The 12,772-nt window shown below is 41.5% G+C and overlaps 1 protein-coding gene and 2 long non-coding RNA genes across 6 annotated transcripts in view; 2 read left to right on the top strand and 1 right to left on the bottom strand.

The window, feature by feature from the left end:
• Nucleotides 1-12,772, top strand: part of LOC127960214 (E3 ubiquitin-protein ligase TRIM39) — a 290,581-nt gene that overhangs the window by 89,785 nt on the left and 188,024 nt on the right. The gene's annotated exons all lie outside the window — the stretch shown is intronic.
• Nucleotides 5,026-6,782, top strand: LOC127960226 (uncharacterized). The gene is made up of 2 exons (XR_008154348.1): nucleotides 5,026-5,119; nucleotides 6,528-6,782. It is a non-coding gene; the product is annotated as an uncharacterized LOC127960226 (long non-coding RNA).
• On the bottom strand, nucleotides 9,849-11,179 carry LOC127960224 (uncharacterized). The gene is made up of 2 exons (XR_008154346.1): nucleotides 11,032-11,179; nucleotides 9,849-10,956 (listed from the first exon to the last, which is right to left on the bottom strand). It is a non-coding gene; the product is annotated as an uncharacterized LOC127960224 (long non-coding RNA).

The raw sequence follows: 12,772 nt of genomic DNA, 5'->3' as shown, positions 1-12,772 counted from the left end.
ACGGGACCGTGCTGGAGGTCTCAGCCTCAGCGCACCATGGAGGAAACGTGTAACTAAGGGGTGTCTTCCCAAAGACTGACCATCGAGAAGGGCATGGTAGGCCGCAATGGCCGCCACATAAACCTTCAGCGTGGAGTGGGTCAACCCTGCAAAGAGCCTGGCTTGTAGAAATTCCCAAACTGTACCAACTGGGCAGTTAGCTGGGGCAAGCTGGCAGTCTCGGCACCATGAGGTAAAGAGTTTAAACCTCAGGGCGTACAGTTTCATCGTTGAGGGAGCTCTGGCTTGGAGGATGGTCTCAACAACCTCGGTTGAGAGACTGGATGCTATGAGTTGTGCCCCCTCAGGGGCCACACCCACAGCTTCTACAACTCCGGGCGAGGGTGAATTATCATGCCCTGCATCTGTGAGAGTAGGTCTGTCCTGATCAGTATCTCCCATGGAGAGCCATCGAGGAGTGAGACCAGATCTGCGAACCATACTCGGCCCGGCCAGAATGGGCTTACTAACAACAGACGGACCCCGTCCCGGCGTATTCTCGCCAGAACTCCCGGGAGCAGAGCAATGGGGGAAGGGCATACAGACGAAGCCTTGGCCAGGTCTGTACCATAGCGTCCAGTCCCAGAGGAGCTGGATGAACTAGAGAGAACCAAAGGGGACATTGTGATGTCTCTTGAGTCGCAAAGAGGTCTACTTGAGCTCTGCCAAAATCTCTTCATATCTGCTTCACCACCTCGGGGTGAAGCTTCTATTCCCCGGCCCTCGGCCCCTTCCTCAACAGTATGTCTGCTCCCATTTTTAGTTTCCCAGGAATATATACTGCTCTTAATGAGAGAAGTTTGCTCTGGGACCACACAAGGATCTGTTGTTCCAGCTTGTACAAGGGGCGCGAACGCAGACCTCCCTGGTGGTTGATATATGAGACCACTGATGTGTTGTCGGTGCGCACCAATACATGCTGACCCCTTAGGTCTGGGAGGAAGTGCTTCAGTGCACGATAAACTGCTAGCATCTCTAGACAATTGATACACCATGTCAGATGGCGACCGCTACAGGTAACACCAGAGACACAGCCCATCTCACCAGAAACATTATCCCTTTCTCCAGCATTTCCACTTCTGTGCTTTTCACAGAAAATGGAGGAATTGGTGTATGCTGGGACTAAACTCTCTCACTCATTTGCTGCAAGCCCACAGATATCAACAAAAAAACGGCGGACCCCACAACCACCAAAGCCTGTGGTCCCTGCTCCTGTGAGAGCTCTTCGACCACTGCTTTAACGCCAGGGCCCAAATCCTCTTTCTGCTGAAGGTGTACCAAAAACAACTGATAGCAGCTCTCAGTGATATGTGTCGGGTCCCTGCTATAATAACAGCAACATTCACAAATGCCTACAGAACAAGCGGGAACCCAGTGTGCCTGTAGCTTTCTCTATTTCAGTTTTATCACGTGATAGAAAGTCTAAGGCCATCTCAAGCTGAAGGGCAAACTCATCTAATCTGCGGCCTATTATGCATCAAACTAAGATTGATGTAAAGACACAAAGCACAGCCATCAAGTTAGCATCTTTAAACATTCGCTCACTAAAAATTAAATCATTTCTAATCAATGACTTTATAACAACAAACAATCTGGATTTTATGTTTCTAAACGAAACATGGCTTAAAAGACAGCTGCAATTGCAACAGTCCTTAATGAAGCAGCCCCTCCTAACTTCACTTACATGAGTGTCTGCAGGACTGTTGGGAGAGGTGGGGGTGTAGCTGCTCTATTTAAAGATGTCTATCAATGCAAGCAAGTGTCATTTGGTCAGTACTTGTCTTTTGAATATCTAGGGATTGTGCTGAAAGGTGCTCCACGAATTCTGTTTATTATAATTTACAGGCCTCCAAAATACTCTCCAGCCTTTGTTGAAGATGTCACAGAAATGTTATCAATGATTTCCTCAGAGTTTGACTGTTTTGCTATTGCAGGGGATTTTAATATTTACATAGATAATGCAGAAAACAAAACTACAAAATAAATGATAACGGTTCTAAACACTTTTGACTTGACTCAGCATGTGCATGGACCCACACAAAAAGGTCAAAATCATCAGTAGGGGTCTAAACATTTCATCCATTGTTATTAAGGACATAGCACTATCTGATCACTTCTGTATTTTCTTTGATATTTTGATGTCTGCTACAGCTGAATCTAGATCGGTCTCTGTCAGAAGGAGATGCATTAACGAAAACACAAGGCAGCAAAAGGGACTTAATAGCTGCCTAGAACCTAACAAAAAGAACCAAAGTTTAACAAATCAAAGTTTCAGCAAAAATGAAAGTCTTTATCAAAACTTAAAGAAAAATAAATTAACCAAAAGAATCACTTAATCATAAATTTAACAAAAACCCATAAACATAGACCCCAATCTCAACACACATTAAGGAGCACAGTCAGTCCAAAAGATAGGCAAAGCTATCATCAGTGTCACAAATCACTCAAATACAGCCCTGCCAGAAACCCAATTGGGCAACAGATCCTGGTGCTGGAAGGCACGTAGCGGTGTTCAGAGCTTGGAGTGAGCTCCTGTAGCTATAACTGGTTAAACAATCTACAGTTGAAGCAATAGTTGAGACAAAACAGCAGCATGACAGGGAAAGGAGGGGCTGGTCCAGATACCAGCGCATGCGAAGCAGTTTACAACCCCATCAAGAAGCCTCACACTAAGAGTGATGTTTTTTTTTTTTTATTGTAGAGACGTGAATTTCCTCTCTCTTCAGCCGGAGACTTATTCATTTAGCTTTTGGTGTGAAAGGGCTTTTATGTTTACCAAACAATATAACTTTTTTATATTATAAAACAAACAAGCAAGCCCAGATTGAAAAAGTAACGTAACGTTACTTACCTAGCAACAAATCTAGCAACTTATTGGACAAAGCTTATTTAGAGACTCGCCAGTACTGCCACATGAGTGCAAGCTCTTGCTTTCCCAGTGCACACACAGCTCTCTCTGCGTCTGATCTGTTCAGCGAGTGGCAGTAACAGTGCTTTAAGCCTTTTACACACTGCACGATTTTATCAATCTTATAAGATCATTGCTGGTCACACTGTGAAAAATGAATCTAATAAACTTGGGTACGACATGCATACTGTACAATGATGACATCTATTGACTCATAGGTGACGCATGTTTCTATAGAAGATTAAAACATTATTAGCATGTTCTAGTGGTAAACAAAAAGAATATAATGGATCACACTTTGACAGTTGTAGTTTTTATGTGTGGTGAAAAAAAGTGGAAGCGGCCAAAGAGGAAGAAATAAGAGCTTGAAGTAAGCACTTTTATGTTTTAGTGCCATGTCTTGTTGATTTCATGTTATGTTTTTACTGGTTGGTCAGTTAAACGTGGGTCATAACTACAAACACACAGTGCAATGATCATGCTGAATTTCTGACAATTATTGTAGGATCTCTTTCCTCACAAGACTGTGACAGCATCTGTCTTTGAACCTCTCTCATTGTATCACATATAGGACTACCGATTAGGAGCCACGATCACAGAAATCACCACGATTGTTTTCTCGATGCCAAAAATCTGGGACAGCTGAAAATCGTGCAGTGTGTCTCAGGTTTTAGGTTAAAGATAAGATATTCTGTCAATTTTCACTCTATTTTACGTGCAAATATAGCTGAAATCACAGGACTCCACCCTCCCCTGTTGCAGGAGCTTCACCTGAAAAACCTGCAGCACCTCCATTGTGTGCAGCACAAAAGCAGCCTCGCCATCAGACATAAATGCTTTATTGGCGAGGTTGGCAGTAGTCCTGAATGGCTTTGAGGCTGATGTCCGAGCCTAGAGTCTTGGCTGCTGCAGGACACAATTGCGAAGCGACACTCTCCTCGACGGGGGGAGAACGCACATACCCGTGTGCCTCTGCCCCATCCACATGGGAAAACATGGCCTGTGTGGCAGAGTGGACATGTGCTGATTGGGGCACAGACCATGTCTTCACCAGCTGCTCATGCACTCCTGACAGGCTCCTCCTGGAGGTCAGACCTCATGAGCTCCTCCTGGAGGTCTGGGGTCCCATGCTGTCTGACTGATCGGACACCAATCCCGCCCAATCCTCCCTCTCAGATGCAGAAATGGACATAGCTTCATCCCCCTCCTCCTGGCTAAAGGACACAAACTCTGCGATATTGGAAGGAGGATGGAAGCATTTGTGAAACATGTTGCTATAGTGAGTTCAACAGGTGAAGTAGAAGGTTCTGATGTAATTGTCACGTGCACCGTATTTTATACTGCCTCCCGAGCTAGTCTGTATTTGCATGCTGTTGCATACTTTACATCAATTGGCCAGTCATTGACTGGCATGAGCCAATAGGACTTCAGGAAAGGTTGGAAGGGGAGGAGTTCCCATAACAGAGAAATATCTCAGTGATATCTCGTGAAAGCTCGAGAGGGAACAAGAGAAAGTAGTAAATTATTACTATATTACTGTGCCATAGTAAATTACATGAGCCTATTTTTTTATCAGTTTGCACTACGACAAAGTTCACCGGAGCCACTCCATCCACATTTGTTTGTACTCTGTGAAAACTTTTGCCTTACATGGTGGCACCATTGTTCTTCAAAAATGTACAGGGAGAAGTGTGACTATTACACAACCGATCATCATTTCCAAGAGGCAAATTTTCCCCTTCAGAATCGGTGAATAACATTTGCAACACATCCTCACGTTACAAATTTTAATTAGCCATTTGGCGATTTTTCTCTCAAAAATCTCACAACTTCCGCATCAATGACACGATAGCTCACTTGCTCTGCTATTTCCTTAAACACTTTTGGTCTAGAAACAAAGTACTACAGTACATGTTTTCCGTATAGTGGTAGGGAATACAAATGAGATATTACACCATATTAGGAACTACAGTCTATTTAATTAAGTATGATGTCTTGACGCAACTCTGTGACTTAGGCGCTTAAAGAGTGAGAGTCATGTTCATATAGCTATTGTATTTGATACATTTTACTAACAGTATGTAAATGGGGAAGTCGTGGCCTAATGGTTAGAGGGTTGGACTCCCAATCGAAGGGTTGTGGGTTCTAGTCTCGGGCCGGACGGAATTGTGGGTGGGGGGAGTGCATGTACAGCTCTCTACCCACCTTCAATACCACGACTTAGGTGCCCTTGAGCAAGGCATCGAACCCCCAACTGCTCCCCGGGCGCCGCAGCATAAATGGCTGCCCACTGCTCCGGGTGTGTTCTCACAGTGTGTGTGTGCTCACAGTGTGTGTGTGTTCACTGCTCTGTGTGTGTGCGCATTTCGGATGGGTTAAATGCAGAGCACAAATTCTGAGTATGGGTCACCATACTTGGCTGAATGTCACTTCACTTCTTCTTCTTCTAAATTGGGGTGAATTAACTGGGTAAATGTTCTCCTTTTTGTGTCTGACCCATTCATTGGTCTGACCTACCCTGTTATTGTAACATGAATAAATGGTTACTGAGTAAAACTGGCAAGTCTTTTTTTTTTAATCATATAGCTGACTTGACCAAGTCTGTATCAGTGTCATAACAGATTAACAGCAGAGCATATCATTGTACTTTTAGAATTTTCTTTTATTATGTGTTCATACTAGGGGTGTAACGGTAGCCTACGTGTATTCGTACCGGACCGTCTCGGTACAGGGCTTTCGGTGCGGTGCACGTGCGTACTGAATGACCGAATGCAATATTTTGTTTGCGGAACATAGGTTCATTGTTGTGTTTCCAAAACGAACATATTAAGTGGCGGATTGGCGGAAGTCTCTGCATTCAGCGCAAATCCTGCCCTGCAGCTGATTCTAAGGCCAGTGACACAACTGGCTGCGTGGCGTGAGCCTGCGTTTCTGCTGCGTGTCATTTGCATGACACCTGCTTCGCGTTTTCTGTGTCTTTACACACCAGAACTGTGCCTAACGTGGCGCTGGCGCACTGCTGCTACTGTAGGTGACATAGAGGGAGACCGACAGACCAGGATTTTGTCTTCACGACAACAATATCTATACTTCACGTTGAGCATAAATATAAAGTCTACTGATAAAGGACACTGTCAACAGCAAAATAGACTATGTTTGACAGGTGCAATATGCCAGTGTGTCACCGGCCCAAGGTTTTCAAAAGGCATCACACGAGTGTGAACATCACTACAACTAGGAAAAAAAACGATTGTAATTCAAACGCAGCTCCCATCGGCTTTAAACAGACCTTTGCTCTTAATTCCGATTGGTCCAACGCAATAACGAAATCTGAGCAGGTCTAAAAACTGAAACTGTTGATACTTTACACTTTGGAAAAGTTATATATATATAACTATATATATATATATGAGCAGGCCTACAAGCTGGGATAGGTAATGCTGCACTGTAATCATAGTTATTTATTTATATTTTTCATTATATTTTATTATAATGGGGGGAGTTGTGGCCTAATGGTTAGAGGGTTGGACTCCCAATCGAAGGGTTGTGGGTTCTAGTCTCAGGCCGGACGGAATTGTAGGTGGGGGGAGTGCATGTACAGTTCTCTCTCCACCTTCAATACCACGACTTAGGTGCCCTTGAGCAAGGCATCGAACCCCCAACTGCTCCCCGGGCGCCGCAGCATAAATGGCTGCCCACTGCTCCGGGTGTGTGCTCACAGTGTGTGTGTGTGTGTTCACTGCTCTGTGTGTGTGCATTTCGGATGGGTTAAATGCAGAGCACAAATTCTGAGTATGGGTCACCATACTTGGCTGAATGTCACTTCACTTATATGATATTGGTTTGAGACTGAGAGTATTTTATTTAGTGGAGAACTTTGCAGCAGTATTTTATTTCTTATTCTTTTTTATTTTGTATATATTTTATTAAAAAGTAAAAAATTTGTAAAAAAATTGTAAAAAAAAAAAAGAAGTTTATAGTAATAAACAACCTGAAGTTTAATGTTTGCAATTCTTTCCCATACTGTACCGAAAGTGAACCGAACCATGACTTTAAAACCGAGGTACGTACCGAACAGATATATATATATATATATATGTATATATATATATATATATATATATATATATATATATATATATATATATATATATATATATATATATATATAATTTTGGCTTCCTGAATCCTGAAGTGAAAAATAAATGCATTTGTTGCATCTTGTTGAGAGAGTATATGATATCAGCATTACACACTCATAAATTCTTCCCCTCACACTGACCGAGATACCTTTTAATAGCTTAACCACTTAATGGTTAACATAATCAACAGCTAATGCCCACTAATACACAGCTCACATTGTACAGCCAAAACATTTATATAGGTTTTCATTTGAGAAACTACGGAAGTTCTAAGCGGCCATGCATTATAATTTTTTTCCTTCTTGTTTTCTCGACATAATTTTCAGGTTATCTCGACATAACTAAAGTCGTTTTCTCGTTATAATGACTTAATTTTCTCATTATCTCGCTTGACATAACAAAAGTCATTTCTCATGATAATAACGACTTAAAGGACCCGTTTTTGTGCTTTTGTGAAGCTTTAATTGTGTTTACAGTGTGCAATATAACATGTGTTCATGTTTCACGTGTAAAAAGAACAGTATTTTTCACACAATTCACCTATCTGTATACCGCTGTTTTCACTGTCATAAAAATGGGCTGATGTCTTCCTTGTTTCATAAAGCCCCTCCTTCAGAAATACTTAACGAGTTCTGATTGGGCCAGCGGTTCCTGTGTTGTGATTCGACAGCAGCTGAGTGCACGCTGACCTCCTGGAAATATGATTGGACTAGTTTTGAGAAGCAAGTGGGCAGGAGCATGTGCTGGAGATGTACTTATAATCACAGGAGCGTTTTTACTGATGAGATTCGCATGAAAATCGCATTAATTTTTTTGCACATTCCTAACATCTAGTTAATAAAGCTAAACAGTGTTGCCCTTCGTGTAATAAATTACAGAAACTGTTAAACGCACCAACTTGAATAATAAAATACACTTACCGGTTGCGGTCCATAAACAACGCCTTCGCCAGAAAAAGAGGGAACTCCTCCATCTTTCAGGAATAATCTTTGTGCGAATCCGGCGTTAAACTGATTGAGATTGAGGAAGTTGTCCTCAGCAAGCTGTCCTCAGCAAAATGTGCTGCACATAGTTTTACATGTGGATTATAATTCTCGGGAACCGAGTTAAACATAAATTGTAACCATTAATCTCCAAGTACAGCGTTCCTGGGAAGCCCAAACAAAGATGATTGGACTCCGAGATGAAAATAACAGTGTTTCAACGACATGGCAAACACAAATGCAGCTCTTTCTTCTTTTCCGTCGGAGCGCAACAAGACCACGCCCACTTGTTGTGAATTAATGTGGGGGCGGAGGTTAGTCAAAAAACTGTTTTAGTGACATCATTAATGCAGGAACTAGAGGGCTGTAGTCCAAACGGGTTGTTTTTTTGTAGGCGTATTCTGTTAAATTAAATATCTTGGCATTGGCATTGAACTTTGAGCTTTATAATTTTACAGATATTATTTATACTCTAACAACAACATTACACACTAAATAAAGTTTAAAACATGGGATCACGAAGAAAGGGACCTTTAATTTTCTCTAAGAAGTTACAAAACTGCGCCAGCAGGTGGCACTATAGAAATGAATATAACTGATGGGGTGTTGTACACTGTCCACTTTACTGTACGCGGAGCTTCCTCGTGATCGCTATAATTTGAGCAGTCTTGTTCATTGACATTTAATTAATTCATAAATGTTAAAAGCTTGAATCAATATGATCATTTAGTGTATTAAAGGGTTGGTTTCATCGAAAATTATGTCATTAATAACTCACCCTCATGTTGTTCCAAACAATTAAGACCTCTATTTATCTTTGGAACACAGTTTAAGATATTTTAGATTTAGTCCGAGAGCTCTCAGTCCCTCCATTGAAGCTGTGTGTACGGTCTACTGTCCATGTCCAGAAATGTAAGAAAAACATCATCAAAGTAGTCCATGTGACATCAGAGGGTCAGTTAGAATATTTTGAAGCATCGAAAATACATATTGGTCCAAAAAAAGCAAAAAATACGACTTCATTCAGCATTGTGCACTCTTGTCATAAATTAATCTATTACTTTTCCTACATAATTTTTAACAAAAAACATTGATAACATATATATTTGGGAGGCTTAGACGTTTCCAACGATATATAGTTTGTCAAGATTAGATTAGATTTAATTGTAATATAGTGAAGTAAATGTAGGCGTCCCACAGAGCAGACGGGTGACAGTTAACAGGTTAAATTAATTTAATTAATTTAATTTTTAATTTAATTTATGCATTTAGGAGATGCTTTTATCCAAGGCGACTTACAGACTTATTAATTTTGAGTTATTAATGACATAATTTTTATTTTTGGGTGAACTATCCCTTTAAGTTCTGGCTAGATGCATGAGTTTCACCAACGCATTCTGGGTCATAAAAATAACTGCTTATAAAAACCAAGATTGACGTCACTGTATTATGTTTTCACATATATCTTCATTTGTGCTTCTTTTAGGTACATGATTAGGAAGTTAATAAGCGGAGATGTTCTGTTTATCTACAGTAGATCGGGATTTAATGATAGGCTATTTGGGATCCTTTCCTTATTAATCTTTTTTGTTAACCATATTGATGAGAAATGTGATGTATATGTAAAGTGCATAAAACACAATTTCTATATTTACACATAATTATGTCACACCCAGGGGCGGCTATGCTTTGACTAAGCCACACCCCTTCTCAACTTCCACCTCGAGGAGGTCCCCAAAGCCAACCCAATGGCCAAACAACACAAGAACAAGTAGGTGATAAAACAATCTTTATTTAAATATTTAAAAATAGCTTGGGGAATAGGGAAAGGGCAATTAAAACTAAACTCTGACTCGGCCCTCCAGATGGGCTATGGCCGGGAAGAGGTCAGGGAGCAAGGGGGCCACGGGGATCCGGGGCGTGGGACTCGGGGCCCGGCCAGAGTCTTAGGTATCCGTAGCGCCCTCCTTCTTCCTCTTCGCTGAATACAACTCACGGTAAGTACTGGTTCACACAGTTCGTTCTCGGGGTGCTCACTCTCTTTCTCTTCCTCCACAGGCAACGGCTGGGACGCAAAGGCACAGTTAATTCGGCTTGGTATTGCTCTCACCTCTTCGCTGATTGCAGCTCACAGTAAGTACTGGTTCACACAGTTCGTTCCTTGGGTGCTCACTCGCTTTCTCTTTCTCCACAGGCAGCGGCGTAAGTACAGGTTTCCTCGGTCTCTCCTCATGTTACCCACTCTCTCTCCTTTTCTCTCCACAGGTATCAACTTGGGCACAATAGCACAGTTAGTTTGCTTTGAATGGCTCTCACCTCTGGGCTGAACACAGCGTACTGTACTGTCTCCGGAGATCTGAAGCACGCTCACAACATATACTGTACTGAACTAGGCTAGAACCAGCAGTCTCCTTTTCCTCCCGCGACGGAGTGCGTGAAGGCGGGGGTTTATCTGACAGGACACATGGCAATACACAGCAACCCACAGCAATATACAGAACCACGTCAAAATTATAGGTTTTCACAGCACGAAGACACACCCACCACACTCAGTGTACGAAAAGGACACCCGTCTTCCTTCACTTCGCTTGGTTCGGATCTGGCGATGGAATATGCGGTCTAGCTAGTGATGTCGTCGTTGTGACTACTTCAATAAGTATTCCTTCGGCTCTCCCACCACGCTATATTAGGGGTAGGGCCGCCCTCCTCCTGGGGAGATCTACACAACGCCAGGTCAATATACAGGGCACTTTCGGCTTGCTCTTAGTACTCACATCAATGCCGCTTCCAATCCCCTTTTTCACGTCGTCTCAATTCGCCGTATAATCCGTTCACTTCTCAACCTTTAAGGTTCGCGATGTCTTCACAATCATACAATTCCAGCCTGAGGGGGAGAGAGAGAGTTAGACCGCCACCAGCAGCACACCAAGACAGACACGACACAGTGCTTCACACACACCAGAAAGAGCTCCCAGACTGTGAAATAACTTGGCCTTAAGTACTGCCTTGTCCAGCGTATCCTCCAATCACCAACCGCTGTCCCTAACTAGGCACAGGTGCATCGAATTCCCTGATTTTCCCTCTTACGGCGCTACCGGACGTTCCGGTGTTCTGGCGGAAACACTTCCGGGCGGAACCAAACTTCCCGAATTTTGGTTCCGCCCCTAAAGATCGTCACCTTGTGACAATTATACACAAACACTGGATGATTTATGGGGTTTGAAGTTACAACTGTGCTCCAAAAGAGGAGTTTCCCAGATTGGCTTCTAGATTGTCTTGTGGTATGCATATATAATTAGCCTTATCATTCTACCTTAAGCAAAACTATGTAACGTTAGCCTAGTGTCGAACCAAAACTCGCATGAAAACGCGTCTGCCATATATCCACTGGAAAAGGCCAAGGATTTCCGTATACCCACTTAAATCGCGGTATCCAGTCAAAAATGGATCTTGCTATATAAAGCTGAACGTCACGGAATTTGGCAATTTATGATAGAATAAATCTAAATGAACAATGAATTAAATATTGATATACATTTTTTTTTTTTTATGAGTCACTTCTTTTTGTCATCCTCAGGTGAAGAGGTTTTGGAGGAACAAGAAATACAGACCATCAAATCCAACCTCAGACTCAGTTAATGAAGAGATGAAACAGAGAAATTTGGACGATCAGCCCAGTGTACGGACGCTCATCAATCCATCAAGTTCCTCCACTAAATATCTGTGATATAAAGTTTATATCTTTATTTTGAATGGCAAAGCTTTCAAAGGATTTATTGCTTCAAATTTCAGTTTCCCTTTTATTTTATTTTTCTTATCCTTCTTTCAGTTCAGAGAGAGAGAAACATAATCTACCTGATCTAATGACAAAACAATACTGTGGGAACTTTTTCAAAATACATAAAATATGTAACAATAATACATATCAGTACAGTTTCTAAAAGAAATTAACACTAGAGGCAGTAAAACAGCGAGCAATTGTAAATGTTTTCTTACACAGTTATGATTGCAGCTCCATATGTTTAGTTACAGAAATATGCTGTAGATCTGGACCAATTTAAGGACTAAGTGTAAAGAATAAAAAAGATGCAGCAGTTTAAGAGATATTATCAGCTGATGGAAAACTCAAATGTCAAAGAGCTCATTTGTGGTCTGGTGTGCACTCGCCTGCGAGCTACTTTCAGTCTGACAAATAGTCCAAGAGTGAACTGATTGGTTGGATTAAATCATATTTCACTCATCTGTTCATAATAAAGGCAATCAAAGTTATTGTGTCTCATTGCAAATTTTAAACTAAACATTGCAAAAATAGTAGGCAACTTGTTTGCACAGTTTGTATTTTACTCTCTGATGTTCATCTCTAAACTTGGTCACCACTCTTAACCAAACATCTTCCTTTGCAGTTGTGGTCATGTCTTCCTTTCTATAACCTTAGAATACAACAAAACAAGCCACACTGACATGTTTCTAGCGCTGGCTAACAATGATGTAGTTTAAAAAGTATAATGTGTGTGCAGATAAGGCTTTTATGTATATAAAGAGCATATATTACATAGCATGCAAGCTGTTTTATGTACCATACAGCTTGGTTGCATTTTTTTTATGTTTTTAATGTAATGTTATATGTATTTGATTTAGTATGTTTTGTCTCTGACAAGAGTGTCTCTTGTCTATGTATTGTTTAAAAAAACATTGAAAAA

This window comes from Carassius gibelio, chromosome B6, assembly GCF_023724105.1.
Source record: "Carassius gibelio isolate Cgi1373 ecotype wild population from Czech Republic chromosome B6, carGib1.2-hapl.c, whole genome shotgun sequence".
Lineage (NCBI taxonomy): Eukaryota > Metazoa > Chordata > Actinopteri > Cypriniformes > Cyprinidae > Carassius > Carassius gibelio.
Note: the sequence above shows the minus strand (reverse complement) of the source record. Positions and strands in the feature narration are given on the sequence as shown.